The sequence below is a fragment of the Lissotriton vulgaris genome, chromosome 5 (genome assembly GCF_964263255.1).
Source record: "Lissotriton vulgaris chromosome 5, aLisVul1.2, whole genome shotgun sequence".
Lineage (NCBI taxonomy): Eukaryota > Metazoa > Chordata > Amphibia > Caudata > Salamandridae > Lissotriton > Lissotriton vulgaris.
In genome coordinates this window covers 397,734,995-397,746,374 of record NC_141693.1, presented here as the reverse complement: position 1 = coordinate 397,746,374, position 11,380 = coordinate 397,734,995, and positions in this window count along the sequence as shown.

The window sequence follows — 11,380 nt, the reverse complement described above, 5'->3', positions numbered from 1 at the left end:
CTTCATCTAAGTCTATGTCACCTATAGTCAGGAAATATTCTCCCATATAACGAGTTACGTCACTTTTAATATGTACAAGGTTCAGGTGTCCTCTAATAGGAAGCTCAGAAAAGACTACATCAGCATTTGAATAGTAGTACTGTAAAGTGCTTCTATAAAACAAGCTAGCTAATATACTACAGGAAATTCCATAGGTTAGGGGTAAGTGGTGATATGTCACACCTTCAGCTACAGAGGTAGGTAGCTTCATGCAGACATAACAGTCTTCTATTTCCATAGCTTCTACATAATGCACTAACAAGTTAGCAAAAACATTTAAATGCGTCCGGTTTCTCATCTTGTGAAAGTGCAGTTCACCCTCATCTGATGCTTCTAAATTCTGTCGTGCTTGTCTTTGCCTATCTAGAGTGTCATGTCGTCCTAAGCTCCGTGGAGTTTCCGCAGTCCGTGCAACGTCTGTGTCTAGTATTTCAGGTTCAGTAGGGGACAGGTTAGGATTTTTACTTATCATAAAAGGTAAAAAAATGGTTAATCCTATCCACATTACTATTAGCATTGCTATACTACACAAGCATATCTTACAGCAAGTTTTAAAACACCCACATCTGGATCTCCCAGCTACGCTTGAATCAGACATTTTAGCTTACAGGTGGCTTTTGCAACCCCTCTTCTTCTCTTTATGCAAGGCTTCGCTCTGTTTTGTCTCAAGGAGGGTCTTCGTCCGAACTCTGATCAGTGACGGACTCCTCGTCACTTTTCCCACTGTGATGGGGCTCATCAATTTCTTCCAGCACCAGGTATGTCCATTCGGGGCTCCGATACAGTTTGTTCTGTTTCTTCAATCTGTCGCTTTTTCTCAGAAACTTGCCTCGGGCTGGTTTTCGTTCACTTTCAGCCCTTTCACGGTCTTTCAGTTTCTCTTCGACTGTTTTTATTCAGAGTCTTAGCCTTTTGACGTACCTGGGTGTACTTTTGTCTCTGCGACTCTTAGTAGTTGAGGACACTTGACCTTCCTCGTGCACTCTCTTATTTTTCTTCTGGTGCCTGACAGAGTCTATTTCCCTCCCTGTCTGACTAGTTCCAGGTCTTTCATCTATTTCTTCTGCCTGGTCCTCTAGCTGGTCCTGTTCAGGTTCGCTTTGTGGGTTTTCTTGGCTGTTACGTGAACTGGAGTCTGATTCCTGAACACGTTCATCTATTTCTATCTGCTCTGGTTCATGCACTTCGTTCTCTTCACTGTCTTCCGCATGAACCTCAGCCCTTACCACTATCTGTCCCTTTCCAGACTCCGGAGTTTCAGGTGGAGCGTTGACGTCTTGATCTATCCCTACTTGGCCTATTTCCTGATCAGGTGTGATGTGTGTCTGGTTGACCTGACCTTCTTCTTCTAGTTCTGTCTCACCTGGACTATCCCACTCACTGTCTAGGTAGGAATATTTCCTGGTTCGTATTGGATCATGAACCTGGTCGTCGGCGGGGTACCACTCAACGTCTCGACTTGTGCTTGGCAGTTCGATGTCAGCAAGATCCGGACTCTCTTCGGGAGTCTCCTCAGCGGTGCTGCCTTCAGCTTCAGTCGCGTTTTCTCCGGTTACCCGCTTTGTGTGGCTGGCATGGATCCACTTCGGCACACCAGTGCACTTTACAGCAGTAGTGGTGACAAGAATCACTTGTCTCGGCTTTCCCCACTTTGGTCCAAGGCAACTCTTCCGGGTGTGTTTCTTTAACACCACCCAATCGCCTGGTCGCAGCTTATGTGCTGGAGTCTTGGGCCAGTCGTCTTCTGTCTCTCCAATCTGGTGGGAGATAGAACGCACTTGGTCACCCAGCTGCTTGCAGTATTCTAGCACCAAATCATCAGTAATGCTTAGCAGTTTGTGTCCAGGTACCCATGCTTGTCGCATCACTCTCCCCATTAGTACCTCATGGGGGCTCAGGCCTGTTTTTCGATTTGGAATACTTCTCAGACTCATCAGCACAAGGGGCAAAGCATCTGTCAAGTTCATTTTGGTGGAATCACACATCTTCGCCAGCCTGGACTTTAGCGTGCCATTTATCTGTTCAACCACCCCAGATGCCTCGGGATGGTAGCCACAGTGCAGTCTTTGCTTAATTTTAAAAGCCTTACAGAGCTCTTCTAGGACGTCGTTGGCAAAATGCCCACCTTGGTCCATTTCAATCGTCTCAGGGATCCCAAACCTAGGTATCAACTCCCTGAGCAACAGCTTTGCTGTAGTTAGGGCATCATTTTTCTTCGCTGGGTAAGCCTCCACCCACCGGGAAAACAGACAAACTATGACCAGGATATATCTATACCCCTTACACTTGGGCATTGTTATGAAGTCTGCCTGCATTCTAACAAAGGGACCTACTGCCTTGCCGATGGTACTCTGCTCTACTACAGTCCTCTTTCCTGCATTGAATTGCTGACACACTAGGCACCTCTGGCAAAGCCTTTCCGCCTGGTTCCTGAACTTTGAATTATAGAACACCTTGTCAAACACACGACACATGGCATCCCTTCCCATATGTGTGGGTTCATGTATCATTCGGACCATGGGATCTATCAGACTGTCGGGTAGCACGGGCATTCCACTTTTATCTACCACCACACCGTCATTCCTCATTCTGCAGTAATTTTCACTCCATCTAGCTTTTTCTTCCCTGCCTGTTGACTGTTGTAAGTCTCTCAATTCATCCCACGTTGGCACATTATCAAACAACATCAGTTGGCAGCTGTGTCCACCCCACAACCCAATTTGGAGGGACATTTTGTGTCGGGCGCAAAATTGGGCAATTTGGTCAGCGTATCTATTTCCGGCTGTCACATCATCATTTCCTGATCTGTGAGCCGCACACTTGACCACAGCCAATTCTTTGGGCAATTGAATAGCTTCCAATAATTCTTGTACCACCTTTCCGTTTCTGATAGGGGTACCTGAGGAAGTCATGAATTCTCTTTGTAACCACAGTTGGCCGAAGTCATGAACAACCCTGTAACAGTACTGACTGTCGGTGTAAACAGTTATTCTTTTGTTCTTTCCCCTCTTACAGGCTCTGGTCAGGGCGATGAGCTCAGCTACTTGGGCCGATTTCACTTCGCATAGGTAAGATGCTTCTATGGTGTCTGTCAACGTGACAACAGCATAGGCAGCACACAGACCCCCACTCTCATGTCTCAAACATGAGCCGTCCACGAACATTGTATGATCCCCATCAAGCAATGCGACTTCTTTGATGTCAGGACGGGGCTTTGTGCTGAACTCTGTTAGATCAATGCAATTATGTTCCATTTCACCTTCGTCGTCTACTTCGAGGGGAACAGGTAACAGTGTGGCTGGGTTTAGGACATTGCACCGGGAAATGGTTACATTCTCAGCACCAATCAAAATTCTCTCATACTTAGTCAGCCGACTAGGTGTGAGATACTGGGTTTTGGTTCTTGTCAGTAGAATCACAACAGAGTGTGGAACATACACAGTGACAGGATGTCCCATTACAATATTTTCACTCTGTTCCAGGCTGACACAAGTAGCAGCTACTGCTTTCAGGCATCCGGGCAGTCCAGCAGCCACCGGATCTAAAGTGGCTGAGAAATACGCTACAGGACGCCTGACCAGCCCATGCTCCTGGGTCAGGACCGAGAGTGCACAATTTTCTCTGGTGTCACAGAATAGTTCGAACCGCTTGGAATAGTCTGGCATACCTAATGCAGGTGCGGTGCATAGACAATTTTGCAAGGTTACCCATGCGGACATGCTTTCGCTGTCCCAACCGACTGGGTCTTCCACTCCTTTCTTGGTCATTTTTATCAAAGGTTTGGCTAGATTTGCGAAGCCCACAATCCACTGTCTGCAGAACCCCACAACTCCTAGAAACATCCTCACCTCTTTCTGAGTTCGGGGTAGGTCCATTGCTTTAATTATCTTGATCCTCTCTGTGGTGACTTTCCGGATCCCCTTTTCTATCTGGTGCCCCAGATATTTCACTGAGTTTTTACAGAACTGCAATTTGTCAGGGGATACTTTATGTCCTCCCTTTCCTAGGTGATTCAGCAAGGCGATGGTGTCGGTGACACAGTCATTTTGAGTTTTGGATGCCACTAGAAGGCGATCTATGTACTGCACCAAAACGGACTCTCCAGGCAATATTAGGGTCTCAAGACATTTCTTTAATATCTGGTTGAAAATCGAAGGACTTTCAGTGTACCCCTGGGGGACACGATTCCAGACATAGATATGGCTGTCAAATTCAAAACTGAAAAGGAACTTGCTTTCTGGATGCAATGGGATGGAAAAGAATGCATGGCACAGGTCAATGACAGTGAACCATTCTGCATTCCAAGGAATCTGATACAAGATTACTGCAGGATTGGGCACAATGGGACAGCAAGGTACAACAATTTGGTTTACCTTGCGCAGGTCCTGCACTACTCGGTACTTCCCACTAGGCTTTTTAATCCCAATGATAGGTGAATTGCAGGGACTGCTCATTACTTCTTCTATGATTTCTGCTTCGAGCAATCGGGTAATTTCAGTTGCGACTCCTGCCTTTACTTCTGCACTCATTTTGTACTGTCTTGTTTTTGGATATACTGCATTTGTCTTTATGGCTATTTTAACTGGGTCCACATTTGCCATTAAGCCTACATCCTTTCCTGAGAAATCCCACACTTCTGGAACTACTCTTAACTGCAGTTCTTCAGGCAAGTCTTCAATTGACAATGTTTTGATGTCAGCATCGGGTCTTACTAACATTAGTTTGTACAAACCATCTTCATCGGGGGTCTGAACCTCGACGCCCTTTGATGAGCAAAAGATGGTGCAGTTCATTTTGCACAACAAATCGCGACCTAACAGGTTTACGGGACTGGAATCACAGACCACAAATCTGTGCATTTCTTTAAAGTTTCCTATGGAGATTTCCATAGGCTCGGTTACTGGAGTACTTATTATCTGATTTGAGACACCCACTACTTGGATAGCTTCTCCCGAGAGGGGTAGGTTAGGAACATCCACTGTTCTCACAGTGGACCGGGTAGCACCAGTGTCCAACAGAAAGGTGATGTCTTTTCCCTCAACCTTCCCTTCAATGTATGGTCCAGTCTGGTCTACCGGTAAGGAGGCGCCAAGCACGCACTCCTTGTCCTCCCCCCTCAGGCCCCGTCAATCTTGTTCATCACAGAGGAAAGAATCACTCAACAGGTACTGTGGAATTGCTGCATTGCTTCCATTCTCTCCCTCCCATATTTCTGCCCTTTCATTCTGCTGGCCCTGGTTCTTATAATTCTGTCTAGGAGCGCGAGGTACTGGAGGTAGCTTTACCTGTTGCTGGTTCCTTTTCGTCCCCTCTTTCTGCACCTGTGGATTTAAACCATTTACAGGGGCGTTACCGGCCTGCAGGTGTGGACACTCGTCTCTCCAATGCCCTAACTGGCCACACCCGTGGCAGGGGAACTTTTTCATAGCCTCTTCCCGACTTAATTTTGCCCGGGGCTTCCCTCCTCCCCCAGCAGTGGCATTCTGAGCATTATTACTATAATTCAATTTACTTAACTGTTTTTCTTGCTGTTCAGCCAACTTTACTTGTGCCCACATCACCTTTTCCTTGAGGGCCTTCTTTTTATTTTCGATTTCATCTTCGCAGTATTTTGCATACTTCAGGACATCATCTATGGGTTTTCCCTGCCAACTTATTTTATTGTCTCGAATCCATTGAGATATTTCAGGCCTTAATCCTAGCACGAATCTGTAACTGAAATGGGTCATGTCTTTCATGTCCACATTATCGATACCACTGTAAGTCTTGAATACTTGCAGTAACCTTTCATAAAAAGAATGGACAGTTTCATCACGTTCTTGGGTTGTTCTATCTATTCGGGTCCAATCTGTCTCCTTTGCGGGCACCTTTTTCTTGAGGTACTGTATGACTTGCTCATATTTCCTCATTACTTCGGGTGCGGGAGCTCCTGTTTTCTCGTCTCTCGCATATTCCTCACTAGGCCAATCAATTTCAATTTTGCAGTCGGTCCACAGATCTACAGGGACCACAATGTCGAAAAACCCATCTAGGTCTTTCAAGAGACATTTCTGAACTTTTATGAAGCGTTCTACCTGCCTGTACCAATCAACAGGCTTTTCCCGTAATTTCGGGAAGTCATTTGTAAATGACACAATATCCTGTCGGGACCAAGGGACATGGACATATTTTCCTCCCGGGACTTCTCTCATAGGACACAATTTTTCTGTTGGAGTTACTTCTTGTAGCACGAATTCTGAAGCCTGAGACTTAGCCCTGCTGTCTTCCTTTTTCTTTGCCCACCGGGTTCTCCATTTTCCCACTTCTCCCCATTTCTGCAATAGTTTCAGTAATTCCTTGATTTGGATCTGTTTTCCTACCACATTCAAGCTCTCTAAGTCTTTATCCGAAAAATCTACTCTGTAGGGTTTCTGAAGGATTTTGGAGCGACTGACATCGATTCCCATTTCTGTGGCTGTGTCCATTATCCTTTCATGGAGCAACCTAGCATTTCGGGTAAGATTTTTGCTGATAAACAGTAACTCTTCTTCACTGTATGAGTTTAGGCGCTCTACTCCTACGTTTCCAGCCATCATTTCCTCTATTTCTATCCTTAGTTTATAAATTTCTAATGGTCTGGATTGGGGAGTGGCCTCTTTCTCCAACTCTTTGGTCCATCTGTCTAATTCTTCTGGTGACACTACTGTGGCACTCCTAACCCCAGATGCCCCTTCAATCAGAACCTCTTTTGGCTTATTCTGACTTCTTGCCCCCGACATGCTAGTCCTAGGTTCCCTAATGGGCAAATCCATCAGAACCACTGACTCACATTCACTTTCTTGATCGTCATCTATGAATACTTCCTTTCTCGGGGGTGGAATGCTAGGAGTAGGCATTATTGGGGAGATAACAGGAGGACGAGGACTAGCCAGGGCATCCCTATAAAGAGGAATAGCGGGTCCAATGGTTACTGGGATAGTCAGGGAGTCTGGGTGGGGATGTATCTGGGCTATGGTTCGGACTAAATCATCTCGCTGCCTAACCAGGGCTTCCTTTTCTTGTTCTCTCAAACCCTTCCCTGTGGGATTGTCATGCAGTACTTGAGGTACCAAGGGAGGGTAAATACTTGGGGCAGTTGGGGTAACCAATCGAGGGGGGCCTTCTCCAAATGGCTGGTAATTCGGGACCGTGGATTTTGGTCTGCAAAACCCATCCCCTTCACTGGTTTTACTGTCTGTACCTGTTCCATCTGTCTCGCTATCCCTCCGACATCTGGGATATTTGGCAAACGGGTTTGGTGAATTCAAAGGCTCAGACTCGGCTGCATAGGGAGGGGGGTTTTTCATCAATAAATCTTCTAGGTGCTCATCTTCTGAGTCCCCTACGGGCATTAAGTGATGGGTTTTTTCTGTGCTTTTTCCTTTTCCTTGTTCTAATACCCCCATCATTGGAAACAATCCCTCTGTCATCATGCTTTGTCTCCACTGTTTCATTTTCTGCTCTTTGGTTTCTCTATGGACCCTCGGATACCATTTACTCACTCCCTTGTCCATCCGGGGTCTATCCCTCTCCAAAGCCTCAATCTCCCACTCCTCTAAGGCTTCGTACTGGGTCAATCTGGGTCTGGGATGCAATTCATTCATGCGGGTCCTTAAGTTAAACAGGATCCTACCATTAAAGGTACCATCAATAGGAAAGGCTAGAACTCTGTCATCTGCAGTATACTTTGCCCAATTTTCTAGCCACACGCAGGTATGATATCCCTTTTCAAACATCATGAAGGAAGCAGGAGTATTCGGTGGAGGAATGATCACACCCTCTCTTGTTCTTATGGGCTTATCGGTCTTAAAGAAATTCTCTACCTTGTCGGCAAATGACATTTTTCTCTTTATTCCATACATCATGTGCGGTCTACCTCGTATAATCTGTTCCTTATAGAAGCCTGAGTTCTGTGGATTAGGTAAGAACTCAGGATACCACATGTGCCTTTCCAGGCTCGCTTCTAACTCGGCCTGATTAATTTTGTTTACTTTGGTACTTCCAATGCTAGCGCGACTCTTATTTTTGTAGCAACCAATCAACACTGTTAATACAGAAATCCTTATCCAATGGGTGCGCGGCCTTTCGCGAGACCAAGTCCCACGCTCCGGCACTCACCCCTCCCTTACAAATTCGGCTTCACTACACACCCGCTGTCCTGACCAATACCAGCGGGGCACGGAGTGACATCAGAGCAGCCTTCCGCCCGACTCCCTCCTTCACAAGGTAACGGAAACTTTTAACTCTTCCTAAAGTGCGAGCGCAAAACTTAGTAACTAACACACAACGTCTGCCACTATGTTTGAGTGTTCTAAATAAGTAGAAAAATTTCCTCTCACTACAAGTAAACCACTTCTGTCTACTTTTCATTCACTCTGGATAGACTTCTTTGCCTGTCCCTTCACACTAGTAACATAGAACCCGTTATTCTTCTGACTCATCCACCTTAGTCGGGGATATGTACTGAGCCAGGATTTCACCAGCGAACTATCTTACTTACCAGACAAGCCTCGGAGACCCTATTACTCCTCCCACATGTGACCCTTTCTAGGTGATATCACAAGGGAAGTTTTATACAAAGGACTCGTGGCTATCAATTATTCAGATATGAAAAGATCCTAATTAGTGTTTCCAGGTATTTCTTCACCCTACACTAATGACTTCAAACCAGTGACTTTTCCAGCTGATCGGATTCTACTCACCGTCAGCTATATACTTCCCCGGGGATTCAGACTACACTGAACACATACAAACAGTTCTGGGTTAATGTTACATATAATATTTATAGCAGCAATGCAAAATCATATACACAGTCATAACATCGCAAAATACTTGAGAGAAAAAAAATGCAATGGAAAAATTAGCAGCATAGAAATTTTAGCAGCACATTCGAATTTCACAGTTTGCTTATCAACTATTCTGTCTACCTAATTTAACTAGTCCTAACCATTACCTCTGCTACCAGAAAAGTACTGATAGAGCGCGCAGTTCACCCGGGTCACTGGATTTCCTGATTCTCACACGCACTGGGCCCTGGCGTGCACATACAAACCAATGACTCGTGTTTGGCGTGAACCGGGTGAGATTATACACGCTACTATGAGTAATCCGGGGGGTGACTTCTCACCACTGCTGATCATGTACCTGACTTACCACAGGCACATTACTCCAGACGGATCAGGAGCTAGCAGGGAATAGGTGACAGGGGTCCTAGAAGAAAATACACTTTATAAACCACCATACCATTTCCACATTATAAATCAGAAAAATAACCACAGACACCTGATGGGTTTGAAAATTTATCTGAAGATTTCAAAGTGAATAGGTTAGGATAAGCAATATACAAAATAACACATCAAGCATTAGAATCACAACTAAAATGTAACTATGAATTAGAGCAAGGACCATTTGGGTATACGGGAGAACTATGGGATAAGAGTATTGGGAAACACACTATTGCACCCAAGCTTAAACTAAACACGAGGGACCTAAAATGTATATTTAGACTAAGCTACTTATACTGTTCTTACTAAGTTCACTGCAACCACGCTAAGGGAGAGGGAAAAACGGGAACATACTAATAAAATATGACAGTTTTGGCAAACACCTAAAGGTGGGGAGAGAAGTGGAACAATTCTAATAAACAATTGCATATAATTTGTATTTCAAGGAGATAGGGCAATATCATAGGCAAAAGTGCTTTATTTAAGAAAGGAGAGAAAGTGAGAGAAAGATTGGAAGACGCAAACCCACAGGTTGATAATTACCTAATTTAGAGTGAAGACTAACCCTGGCCACGGGTCAGTTGGGAAGGACGGGGACAACGACCCTCAGAAAAGGAATGCCAGAATGCGAGCAGGTACAGCTCACGGACAGTCAGGACAGGATACCCCTCAGGATTAGGTTCAGGACTGGGCTCACCAAGGCACGACCAACACCCACAGCTTCGGAAGCAACGCCTGCGTTACCCCTTTCTGCAAGTAATCCGCCAGTAACCCCGATTGGGTTTCCGAATTTCCCAGCAAAGTGCTCCGCCAGCACTTAAGACTATTTCCACCCCTAGGAGTTTGTGGAAAGTATGGACAGAGTGCTCCGCAGCACTCAAGATTGGATCACCTATAGAGTTCGTAGGGTCAGTGACAGGTCTGCTACTCGGACAAGTCGGACAATTTTCCTAAGCTACACTAGGGTAATTATACAATTTGGGGACCCTTAGACCACCCACCACTGTTGCAAGTGACAGTTTCTCACATTATGATTGGTCAGGAGAGGTGGCTCGGACATTGTCACCTCCTAGAATTCAACGTTCCCATCATGAATTTTAAATTTGCTTATCCGCCCCTTGGGTTCACGTTCCCATCCATAGGAATACAATAGAAAATACGAGTGCACAAGGCATTGCAACAAAGTCTCTAGGTTTCAAGTGGGGGCTCGTCCGGGATATGAACCCGGGGCCTGTGCTGCAGAAGAAAGCGCCTGGTTCTTCCCCTGCAAATGGTATCAACAAAGGGTTTATGGTGCTGAAATCATCATCTTCCTAGCTTTCAGGGACAAGCAGATCTTTGTCAGAAAATCAAAATTATTTACACAGTTTTGGCATTGTACTGCAACATATCCTATTTTTGCTACTTTTTGTGTTTTCAACGTCCTTCCAGTTAGTGGTAGAAATGGGCGTGAAATCAATAATGGATCCAAGAAACTACCGTTTTAAAATTAGAAAATTGAAAATTAGTTGAAAAAAACAACCATTTTTGCCAACGTTTTCACCTGTAACTTCTACTAAATATTACAGATGTTTAAAAGCAATATACCATTACATCCGCTGGACCCTTCTGGTTCTGGGGATATATAGGACTTGTAGGGTTCACCAAGAACCTGAGGAACCTAGAACCAATAACTGAGCAGCGTCTTGCAGTGGTTTTTCATTCTGTACCGGGTATATAGCAATTAATTTGGCAAAATACAAAGAGTATACAATAGGCACCAAAGATACCCACGTATTTTAAAAATGGGAACAAAATATAGAGTTTAGAAACAGTATCTATCACGTCTCCGAAATTGTGGTTACTGATACTAGCCTGTGAATTGTAGGACATTTTTCAAAGTGACATCTTTTTTACACATTGTCTTACATTAGGAAGGCAGAAATGCAAAGAAAGTCAATAGGTAATAACAGCTGCTCTACAATTATGAGTTCCTCTAAGTCTTCCAATAAAAATGGTACCTCACTTGTGTGGGTAGGCCTAGTGCCTGCGACATGACACAGCCCAAAACGCAATGTGGACACACCACATTTTTACAGTGAAAACTGACCCTTTTTTTG